Source organism: Pelodiscus sinensis, chromosome 1 (assembly GCF_052426305.1).
Source record: "Pelodiscus sinensis isolate ZL-2025 chromosome 1, ASM5242630v1, whole genome shotgun sequence".
NCBI lineage: Eukaryota > Metazoa > Chordata > Testudines > Trionychidae > Pelodiscus > Pelodiscus sinensis.
Window position 1 is genome coordinate 3,139,113 of NC_143052.1, and position 12,390 is coordinate 3,151,502.

The following is a 12,390-nucleotide window of genomic DNA, read 5'->3' on the forward strand; positions in this document are numbered from 1 at the left end:
CTGTACCGCGGGGGTGTTACTGTTACCCCTTCCCCCCCCCCCCCGGCCAGGCTGTACCGCGGGGGTGTTACTGTTACCCCTTCCCCCCCCCCCGGCCAGGCTGTACCGCAGGGGTGTTACTGTTACCCCTTCCCCCCCCCCCGGCCAGGCTGTACCGCAGGGGTGTTACTGTTACCCCATCGCCCCCCCCCGGCCAGGCTGTACCGCGGGGGTGTTACTGTTACCCCTTCCCCCCCCCCGGCCAGGCTGTACCGCGGGGGTGTTACTGTTACCCCTTCCCCCCCCCCGGCCAGGCTGTACCGCGGGGGTGTTACTGTTACCCCTTCCCCCCCCCGGGCCAGGCTGTACTGCGGGGGTGTTACTGTTACCCCATCGCCCCCCCCCGGCCAGGCTGTACCGCAGGGGTGTTACTGTTACCCCATCGCCCCCCCCGGCCAGGCTGTACCGCAGGGGTGTTACTGTTACCCCTTCCCCCCCCCCGGCCAGGCTGTACCGCAGGGGTGTTACTGTTACCCCTTCCCCCCCCCCCGGCCAGGCTGTACCGCAGGGGTGTTACTGTTACCCCATCGCCCCCCCCGGCCAGGCTGTACCGCAGGAGTGTTACTGTTACCCCTTCCCCCCCCCCGGCCAGGCTGTACCGCAGGGGTGTTACTGTTACCCCATCGCCCCCCCCCGGCCAGGCTGTACCGCAGGGGTGTTACTGTTACCCCATCGCCCCCCACCCTCCGGCCAGGCTGTACCGCAGGGGTGTTACTGTTACCCCTTCCCCCCCCCGGCCAGGCTGTACCGCGGGGGTGTTACTGTTACCCCTTCCCCCCCCCGGCCAGGCTGTACTGCGGGGGTGTTACTGTTACCCCTTCCCCCCCCGGCCAGGCTGTACCGCAGGGGTGTTACTGTTACCCCTTCCCCCCCCGGCCAGGCTGTACCGCAGGGGTGTTACTGTTACCCCATCGCCCCCCCGGCCAGGCTGTACCGCAGGGGTGTTACTGTTACCCCATCGCCCTCCACCCTCCGGCCAGGCTGTACCGCAGGGGTGTTACTGTTACCCCTTCCCCCCCCCGGCCAGGCTGTACCGCGGGGGTGTTACTGTTACCCCTTCCCCCCCCCCGGCCAGGCTGTACTGCGGGGGTGTTACTGTTACCCCTTCCCCCCCCCCGGCCAGGCTGTACTGCGGGGGTGTTACTGTTACCCCATCGCCCCCCCCCGGCCAGGCTGTACTGCAGGGGTGTTACTGTTACCCCATCACCCCCCCCCCCGGCCAGGCTGTACCGCAGGGGTGTTACTGTTACCCCATCGCCCCCCCGGCCAGGCTGTACCGCAGGGGTGTTACTGTTACCCCATCGCCCCCCCCGGCCAGGCTGTACCGCAGGGGTGTTACTGGTACCCTATCGCCCCCCCCGGCCAGGCTGTACCGCAGGGGTGTTACTGTTACCCCATCGCCCCCCCCCCCGGCCAGGCTGTACCGCAGGGGTGTTACTGTTACCCCATCGCCCCCCCCGGCCAGGCTGTACCGCAGGGGTGTTACTGTTACCCCATCGCCCCCCCCCCCGGCCAGGCTGTACTGCGGGGGTGTTACTGTTACCCCATCGCCCCCCCCGGGCCAGGCTGTACCGCAGGGGTGTTACTGTTACCCCATCGCCCCCCCCCCGGCCAGGCTGTACCGCAGGGGTGTTACTGTTACCCCATCGCCCCCCCCCGGCCAGGCTGTACCGCAGGGGTGTTACTGTTACCCCATCGCCCCCCCCGGCCAGGCTGTACCGCAGGGGTGTTACTGTTACCCCATCGCCCCCCCGGCCAGGCTGTACCGCAGGGGTGTTACTGTTACCCCATCGCCCCCCCCGGCCAGGCTGTACCGCAGGGGTGTTACTGTTACCCCATCGCCCCCCCCCCGGCCAGGCTGTACTGCAGGGGTGTTACTGTTACCCCATCGCCCCCCCCCCCGGCCAGGCTGTACCACGGAGGGGCATTACCCCACAGAAACCTCCCCAAGCAGGCTGTTCTCTGGGGGCATTACCACAGAGCCCCTCCTCCCCGCCACGCTGGGCAGGGTTACCCTATAGACTGCGGCTGGGCTGTGCTACTGGGGTGTTACTCCACAGAGCCCCACCCCAGCCAAGCTGAGCCACAGGGCGTGCGGTTCCCCTCACACACGCCAGCCGCAGGGGAGGTGTCACCCCTCCTACCCAGGAGAAATCGCAAGAAAAGGAAGGTCCGTGGGTTTTCAGCTTTAATTCCTGACCTTTCCCCCCACACCCTGCTGGCCTGGCAGGAACTAGAGCCCCTGCCCCCGGCCGGGGTGGGTGAGGAGGTGAAGGGCAGATGAGGCTCAGGAGCACCCAGCAAAGGTGGAGGCAGACCCGGTCATGCCGGCTGTGGCTGAGACCCAGCTGAGGCATCCCAAAGCCTGGGGCTCCCTTCACGGGACGCCTTGGCCCCCCAGCCGACCTATAGGCCGAGGTGGTGAGGAATCTTCAGCCCCCCCCCCGTTCTCTGGCCTGGCCCCCCAGCGTCTAGCTAGCGGGAGGAGAACCTGCCCATGGGGAATCTGATGACACTGCACCCAGTGCCTGAGGCCAGAGGTCCGCCCCGGCCACCTCCTCACAGCCCAGTTGCTGTTTTATGCTGCAGGTTCCTGTGGGAGCATGTGACCTGCCCAGCCCCTGCCGCCCATCTAGTCTGACAGCTTCTGCTCTTGACTCATGGCTGCCCCGAGGCAGGTGACAGGCCCCAGCTGCGGGTGCTCCGTGGACATCCCCTCTTTGGGGCGGCCCTGTAGGAAGAGAGAGCCCCCCCTTCCCTTTCTCCTGCCGCAGAGCTCCGCTGTCATGCCAGGGCAGCAGGGCGCATAGACTCCTACCCTGCTCCCTCCAGACGGGCCCCGGGCCACAGCAGAACGCAAGGGCTCCGTGTGTTTCCGTGCACGTGCTGCAGGCTGCTTCTCTAGCGGGTGGCTCACTGGGGGAGGCAGGGAGAGGGCTCTCGGGAGGGCTCACAACTCCCAGGAGGCAGCGGGGACAGCACCGGGATCCCCTCTCTTTTTTTTTTTTTTTTTGAGGCCCGAGCTGACGCATTTGGGGCTGGCTAGACACATGCCAGGATGAATATTCTGTTTCATGGCAGCGGCCAGAGGTGCCAGGCGGCATCGGGGCTCCGCTGCGGCACAACCACGCAGGAAGACACGGTCCCGGGGGCAGAGCGGCTGCCTTTGGCTGCCGCTGTATCCAGAGAGCGCCCGCAGCCTGCATGGGGGCCTGCTGACTCCAGCTGCGGCTGCTGCAGTTCGGCTCAGCGCTGGGCCTTCAGGAGTTTGCAAGGGCCCTTCGTTTCCCAGGGGTGGGGCCAGGAGATGGAGCATTCGCTCCAGGGTTACACATCTCCCGACAGCCCTGCTGACAGTCCTGTGAGCCATTCCCAGCGGACATCTGCTCAGTGTGTCCTGTGTGAACTGAGTTAGGAGCAGAGGAACAGCCACTGACTCCGACTGAATCGGGGCCAGCTCGGCCAGTGGCCGGTCTCCAGCAGGGGCTGGTATCAGATGAAGGTGCAAGAAACCCTGTAACAGGCAGTTCAGGAATCACCTTCCCGTCCCCTCCGGTGAGAGGCTGGTGTATGCCCCGAAGCAGGCGGGTGCAGAGTCCTTCCAACCCCCCTCCCCCAGTGGGTTGCTCTAATTCTGGCTCTTCCCCTTGCCCATGTAAATGTCCAGTCCGCTGCGGAACGGAGGGTTCCCAGTGCGCATCCTATGGGACCTGTGCCCTGACAAAACACAACCCAACGTGCCGCCATTTACCCCCGGGCTGGCAGTTCCCGCAGCACAGCCATGGAGACAGTGGACTCCGGCGCACCCCCACTCTCCAGACAGGACGAGGGGCGCTTGAGCCAGTGAGTTAAATGCCCCCGGTCTGCCCTACGCAGGGACCTCGTGTTGGCAGAGCAAGGTCAGACCAGAGCAGCGGGGGTCACACTTTTTTCTCATGACCCAGCTGAAACATTTAGAGAAGATCCAGAGAAGCGATTATTCCCCTTTATTCGGCACTGGGGAGGCCACGTCTGGAGCATTGCGCCCAGTTCTGGGTCCCCCATTTCAGAAAGGACGTGGACGCGTTGGAGAGGGGCCAGCGGAGGGCGACCACAGTGATGCGGAGGCTGGAGCACATGACCTAGAGGAGAGGCTGAGGGACTGGGTCTGTTCAGTCTGCAGAAGAGCAGAGTGAGGGGGGTTTGAGAGCAGCCGGCAACTCCCTGAAAGGGGGCTCCGAAGAGGCTGGCGAGAGGCTGTTCTCAGGGGGGGCAGGTGACAGAACAAGGAGCGATGGGCTCAAGTTAGATAGTGGGACAAACTCTTTCCCTAGGCGGGTGGGGAAGCGCTGGGCTGGGTTCCCTGGGGAGGGGGTGGAGTCTCCATCCCTAGAGGTGTTTAAGTCCCGGCTGGACCAAGCCCTGGCTGGGCTGATGGAGTCGGGATTGGTCCTGCTGTGGGCAGGGGGCTGGACGCGATGACTCCTGAGGGCTCTTCCAGCCCCTGTGCTGGGGGGACGTGGTTTTTTTACTGAGAACGTTTCTCCTCTTCCAGCCCTCGCGCAGATGCCATGATACCGATATCACGGTGCCTTGCGCCATTTGGTGTGTTCCCCTTCCCCCTTGCAGCGATTCCAGTACAAAACACGTATCCCGACATTCCTGCCTCCGCACGGGGGGGGGTTGGGGCTTGAGCTCTACGCACACCCTCCGCGCTGCGCAGGTTTCCTGCCCACCCGGCGATGGTAGATCGGTAGCTTTCACCCCTTCTGCCCAGCAGAGGGTGGTGCTGCTCAGTGCAGGTCCCCTCTGCTTTGCTCCCGCCAGGGCTCCTATTGCACCCGGAGCCACAATGGCTGTGCCAGGCGCTTGGGGCCAGGATGCTGATGCATCAGCACAAACAGCTGAGTCCTTTGGAACAGAGCGATGAGTCAGGCTGGAAAAAGCCTCCTCTCCCCCAGACGGGACGTGGGGAGCGTGCTGTCGCCACGGCTCGGCCTCTCCGCGCTCCCCGCCTCGCTTGCCGTGTGCCCGCCAGCGGGGCTGTCCCGCCCTGCCCCGCAGCACCCAGGGGAGGGGACCAATCTGCCTCTGAAAGCTCTGTGGGCCAGCCCACGCTGCTCCCTGGCCTGCAGGCCCCCAGGGAGCCCTCCGCCTGGATGTGCAAGGGACAGAGGGCGTCCGGAGGACAGAGAGCGGAAGCAGAGGTCGTCTGGTTTACCTGTGGAGGGACGCTCCCTCCCCTGCGCGGCCCGAGGCTCCTGAAGCCCTGCGGTGAGGGGGGGGGGGGTCAATGATAATCCTGAAATGGCAAAGAGGGTTTCTCTCCTGTTCTTCGTGGGTTCTCACCCCGCCACTCGCAACTCATCCCAGCCCCTCCCGTCAGCTGTCAGGCATCTGTTCTCTCACCCCCTGGAGGGAGGGGCAGTGTGCAGCAGAGTGTGTGGGGTATAGCCCCCCCCAGGAGTACAGACACACACACACCCAGAGAGCACAGCAGAGTGTGTGGGGTATAGCCCCCCCCAGCAGTGCAGACACACACACACCCAGAGAGCAGAGTGTGTGGGGTATAGACCCCCCAGGAGTGCAGACACACACACACCCAGAGAGCAGAGTGTGTGGGGTATAGCCCCCCCCCAGGAGTACAGACACACACCCACCCAGAGAGCACAGCAGAGTGTGTGGGGTATAGCCCCCCCCAGGAGTTCAGACACACCCACACCCACAGAGCACAGCAGAGTGTGTGGGGTATAGCCCCCCCCCAGGAGTACAGACACACACCCACCCAGAGAGCACAGCAGAGTGTGTGGGGTATAGCCCCCCCCAGGAGTACAGACACACACACACCCAGAGAGCACAGCAGAGTGTGTGGGGTATAGCCCCCCCCAGGAGTACAGACACACACACACCCAGAGAGCAGAGTGTGTGGGGTATAGCCCCCCCCAGGAGTACAGACACACACACACCCAGAGAGCAGAGTGTGTGGGGTATAGCCCCCCCCCAGGAGTGCAGACACACACACACCCAGAGAGCACACCAGAGTGTGTGGGGTATAGCCCCCCCCCAGGAGTACAGACACACACCCACCCAGAGAGCACAGCAGAGTGTGTGGGGTATAGCCCCCCCAGGAGTACAGACACACACACACCCAGAGAGCACAGCAGAGTGTGTGGGGTATAGCCCCCCCCCAGGAGTACAGACACACACACACCCAGAGAGCAGAGTGTGTGGGGTATAGCCCCCCCCAGGAGTACAGACACACACACACCCAGAGAGCAGAGTGTGTGGGGTATAGCCCCCCCCAGGAGTACAGACACACACACACCCAGAGAGCACAGCAGAGTGTGTGGGGTATAGCCCCCCCCCAGGAGTGCAGACACACACACCCAGAGAGCACAGCAGACGTGTGTGGGGTATAGCCCCCCCCAGGAGTACAGACACACACACACCCAGAGAGCAGAGTGTGTGGGGTATAGCCCCCCCCAGGAGTACAGACACACACACACCCAGAGAGCACAGCAGAGTGTGTGGGGTATAGCCCCCCCCAGGAGTGCAGACACACACACACCCAGAGAGCAGAGTGTGTGGGGTATAGCCCCCCCCCAGGAGTGCAGACACACACACCCAGAAAGCACAGCAGACGTGTGTGGGGTATAGCCCCCCCCAGGAGTACAGACACACACACACACCCAGAGAGCACAGCAGAGTGTGTGGGGTATAGCCCCCCCCAGGAGTGCAGACACACACACACCCAGAGAGCAGAGTGTGTGGGGTATAGCCCCCCCCCAGGAGTACAGACACACACCCACCCAGAGAGCACAGCAGAGTGTGTGGGGTATAGCCCCCCCCCCAGGAGTGCAGACACACACACACCCAGAGAGCACAGCAGAGTGTGTGGGGTATAGCCCCCCCCCAGGAGTACAGACACACACCCACCCAGAGAGCACAGCAGAGTGTGTGGGGTATAGCCCCCCCCAGGAGTGCAGACACACACACACCCAGAGAGCACAGCAGAGTGTGTGGGGTATAGCCCCCCCCAGGAGTACAGACACACACACACCCAGAGAGCACAGCAGAGTGTGTGGGGTATAGCCCCCCCCAGGAGTACAGACACACACACACCCAGAGAGCAGAGTGTGTGGGGTATAGCCCCCCCCCAGGAGTACAGACACACACACACCCAGAGAGCACAGCAGAGTGTGTGGGGTATAGCCCCCCCCAGGAGTGCAGACACACACACCCAGAGAGCACAGCAGACGTGTGTGGGGTATAGCCCCCCCCAGGAGTACAGACACACACACACCCAGAGAGCAGAGTGTGTGGGGTATAGCCCCCCCCAGGAGTACAGACACACACACACCCAGAGAGCAGAGTGTGTGGGGTATAGCCCCCCCCAGGAGTACAGACACACACACACCCAGAGAGCACAGCAGAGTGTGTGGGGTATAGCCCCCCCCCCAGGAGTGCAGACACACACACCCAGAGAGCACAGCAGACGTGTGTGGGGTATAGCCCCCCCCAGGAGTACAGACACACACACACCCAGAGAGCAGAGTGTGTGGGGTATAGCCCCCCCCAGGAGTACAGACACACACACACCCAGAGAGCAGAGTGTGTGGGGTATAGCCCCCCCCAGGAGTACAGACACACACACACCCAGAGAGCAGAGTGTGTGGGGTATAGCCCCCCCCCAGGAGTGCAGACACACACACACCCAGAGAGCAGAGTGTGTGGGGTATAGCCCCCCCAAGAGTACAGACACACACACACCCAGAGAGCAGAGTGTGTGGGGTATAGCCCCCCCCAGGAGTACAGACACACACACACCCAGAGAGCAGAGTGTGTGGGGTATAGCCCCCCCCAGGAGTGCAGACACACACACACCCAGAGAGCACAGCAGAGTGTGTGGGGTATAGCCCCCCCCAGGAGTGCAGACACACACACACCCAGAGAGCACAGCAGAGTGTGTGGGGTATAGCCCCCCCCCAGGAGTGCAGACACACACACCCAGAGAGCACAGCAGACGTGTGTGGGGTATAGCCCCCCCCAGGAGTACAGACACACACACACACCCAGAGAGCACAGCAGAGTGTGTGGGGTATAGCCCCCCCCAGGAGTGCAGACACACACACCCAGAGAGCACAGCAGAGTGTGTGGGGGTATAGCCCCCCCCAGGAGTACAGACACACACACACCCAGAGAGCACAGCAGAGTGTGTGGGGTATAGCCCCCCCCAGGAGTACAGACACACACACACCCAGAGAGCACAGCAGAGTGTGTGGGGTACAGCCCCCCCCCAGGAGTGCAGACACACACACACCCAGAGAGCACAGCAGAGTGTGTGGGGTATAGCCCCCCCCAGGAGTGCAGACACACACACACCCAGAGAGCAGAGTGTGTGGGGTACAGCCCCCCCCAGGAGTACAGACACACACACCCAGAGAGCACAGCAGAGTGTGTGGGGTATAGCCCCCCCCAGGAGTGCAGACACACACACACCCAGAGAGCACAGCAGAGTGTGTGGGGTATAGCCCCCCCCAGGAGTGCAGACACACACACACCCAGAGAGCACAGCAGAGTGTGTGGGGTACAGCCCCCCCCCAGGAGTGCAGACACACACACACCCAGAGAGCACAGCAGAGTGTGTGGGGTATAGCCCCCCCCAGGAGTGCAGACACACACACACCCAGAGAGCAGAGTGTGTGGGGTACAGCCCCCCCCCAGGAGTACAGACACACACACCCAGAGAGCACAGCAGAGTGTGTGGGGTATAGCCCCCCCCAGGAGTGCAGACACACACACACCCAGAGAGCACACCAGAGTGTGTGGGGTATAGCCCCCCCCCAGGAGTGCAGACACACACACCCAGAGAGCAGAGTGTGTGGGGTATAGCCCCCCCCCAGGAGTGCAGACACACACACCCAGAGAGCAGAGTGTGTGGGGTATAGCCCCCCCAGGAGTGCAGACACACACACACCCAGAGAGCACAGCAGAGTGTGTGGGGTATAGCCCCCCCCAGGAGTGCAGACACACACACACCCAGAGAACACAGCAGAGTGTGTGGGGTATAGCCCCCCCCAGGAGTGCAGACACACACACACCCAGAGAGCACAGCAGAGTGTGTGGGGTATAGCCCCCCCCAGGAGTGCAGACACACACACACCCAGAGAGCACAGCAGAGTGTGTGGGGTATAGCCCCCCCCAGGAGTGCAGACACACACACACCCAGAGAGCACAGCAGAGTGTGTGGGGTATAGCCCCCCCCAGGAGTGCAGACACACACACACCCAGAGAGCACAGCAGACGTGTGTGTGGGAGAAGGGCAGCTAGGCCATGGAGGGCAGGTTTCCAGATACATTCCTGGGCCCACCAGCCCTGCCTCTGCCTTGCCCCGGTTCGGCGTCGGCCGCGGTTCTTCATCCCCCAGCGGGTCTCCTCCGAGCCCTGGGCGCGGCCGCGTGTTGCGAAGCGCAGGCAGAGCTGTGGTTGTGGAACGTGTCCCAGCCAGCTCACGGGCAGCCCGCTACCCATCAGAATTGTGAGTCAGGAGCCAGAGGCAGGAGACGAAGTGGAGTCAGGGGAACTTCAGAAGCCGGGAGTCACGCAGGGCAGAGCTGCCAGGCCAGTGGGAGCAGGGAGCACGTAGCCCAGTTGCTCAGACAGCTCCCTGCTCCTGCTCCTGGCTCAAGTAGGGCCAGCGGGCCAATCACCTGCTCTGAGAGGCCGCCAATCATACTTGGGGCGGAGCCACAGACTGGGGTGGGGCGGAGCCACGGACTGGGGTGGGCGGAGCCACAGACTGGGGTAGGGCGGAGCCACAGACTGGGGTGGGCGGAGCCACAGACTGGGGCGGGGCTTCATGGCTCCCAGGGAAGCCGTCTTCTGCAGGCTGCTTAAGCGGAGGGTTGAGGTGCGGCTGCAGGTGACAGAGGTCGAGGTCTCTCAGGGTCGCTCCTGTGGAAGGCCCAAAGCAGGGCGGCGGCATGAACGATTTCAGCTGGGTTGCAGAGCTTCCCTCTGGGCTGCCACCTTCCCAGTCAGCCGACCACCGATATTCGCCCTGCTTGATCTTCAGGTCGAGCCCTGTGTGAATAGCAAGGCCGGGCCGTGCGCTGGTGTTGGGCCCTATGGGGGAGCGTGTCCCCTGGGATGGGCTCTTAGACGTGGCGTTTGGAATCCGGGGCGGACTCCAGAGAATCGCGGGCGCTGGGGTAGCAGGCGACCAGTTTGGTCTGTCGCCACATGTGGCACGGAGCAAGGAATCGATCCCCTAGTCCCCGGAGGGGCCGTCCGTTCGGCGGGGTTCTGTTGAAAGCCACGTCTTTTGGCCTCTGGCATAGGCGGGACTTACTTCCTACGTTTGCCTGCGTGCCATTCGTAGTCCCCCTCCGCCTGTTCGAGGTGTCCCTGCACCCCCTCCGGGATGTGATCGATGCAGTGTATTCGGTCTGAGACAGAAGGGTCGGGAGGGGCGGGGGTAGTTGGGGGTGAAATGGGGGGTCGTATCCGTAGTTGATAAAGACGGGGCTGTGAGCTACGGATGCAACATCGGCATTGTTGTACAGGGTGCCACATGGGAGGGGTGTTACCCCAACGCCTGTCCCTGCGCAGGATGTACCGTGGACGTTGTTACCCCATAGCCCCCCTGGACAGCCTGTGCCACGGGAGGGTGTTACCCCATAGCCGCCCAGGCTAGGCTGTATATAGGAGGGTGTTACCCCATAGCCCCCCCCAGGCTAGGCTGTATATAGAAGGGTGTTACCCCATAGCCCCCCGTGCCAGGCTGTATATGGGAGGGTGTTACCCCATAGCCCCCCAGGCTAGGCTGTATATAGGAGGGTGTTACCCCATAGCCCCCCCCCAGGCTAGGCTGTATATAGGAGGGTGTTACCCCATAGCCCCCCATGCCAGGCTGTATATGGGAGGGTGTTACCCCATAGCCCCCCCCCCCCAGGCTAGGCTGTATATAGGAGGGTGTTACCCCATAGCCCCCCGTGCCAGGCTGTATATGGGAGGGTGTTACCCCATAGCCTCCCCATGCCAGGCTGTATATGGGAGGGTGTTACCCCATACACCCCCCAGGCTAGGCTGTATATGGGAGGGTGTTACCCCCTAGCCGCCCAGGCTAGGCTGTATATAGGAGGGTGTTACCCCATAGCCCCCCCCCAGGCTAGGCTGTATATAGAAGGGTGTTACCCCATAGCCCCCCGTGCCAGGCTGTATATGGGAGGGTGTTACCCCACAGCCCCCCCATGCCAGACTGTATATGGGAGGGTGTTACCCCATAGCCCCCCCATGCCAGGCTGTATATGGGATGGTGTTACCCTATAGCCCCCCCAGGCTAGGCTGTATATGGGAGGGTGTTACCCCATACCCCCCAGACCAGGCTGTATATAGGAGGGTGTTACCCTATACACCCCCCCAGGCTAGGCTGTATATGGGAGGGTGTTACCCCATACACCCCCCCAGATCAGGCTGTATATGGGAGGGTATTACTCCATACACCCCCCCCAGACCAGGCTGTATATAGGAGGGTGTTACTCCATACACCCCCCCAGACCAGGCTGTATATAGGAGGGTATTACTCCATACACCCCCCCCCAGGCTAGGCAGTATATGGGAGGGTGTTACCCCATACCCCCCAGGCTGGGCTGTATATAGGAGGGTGTTACTCCATACACCCCCCCCCCCCAGACCAGGCTGTATATGGGAGGGTGTTACCCCATACACCCCCCCAGATCAGGCTGTATATCGGAGGGTATTACTCCATACACCCCCCCAGGCTAGGCTGTATATGGGAGGGAGTTACCCCATAGCCCCCTGCGTAGGGTAACAATAAAGACCAGCCAGCTGGGTGATGGTTGACGGAGCCTCATACGTAGGGTTCCAGGACCTGGTTGATTCTTCCCATTGGCCATGTGACTGAGCATGGCCGCCAGGGACAGGTGTGCCTCCCAGGTCTAATAAACGTAGGGCCTTGTGCCAGACGCAGGCAATAAACAGCAGCCCCCGGTCAGAGGTGACTTGGTCCAGGAAGCCAGGAAGATGGACGGTTTTGTTTATTCAGGGCTGGGCATTTTCCTGCACAGAGCGTAAACCTTTGCAACGAATGACGTGAGGCATCTTAGGAAAGCGAGCGAGAACATGAGAGCGGCCGGGCTGTGTCAGACCGACGGTCCATCCCCTCCAGCATCCTGTCTGCCGACAGTGGCCAAGGCCAGGTGCCCCCGAGGGAGGGAACACAACCGGGAATCCTCACGGGCTCCCTCCTGTCCCCCATTTCCAGACACACAGAGGGCCACCGTCCCTACCCAGCCTGGCTAGTAGCCATTGATGGACCTACGCTGAGGAGCTATTTGGGGAGACCGGAAG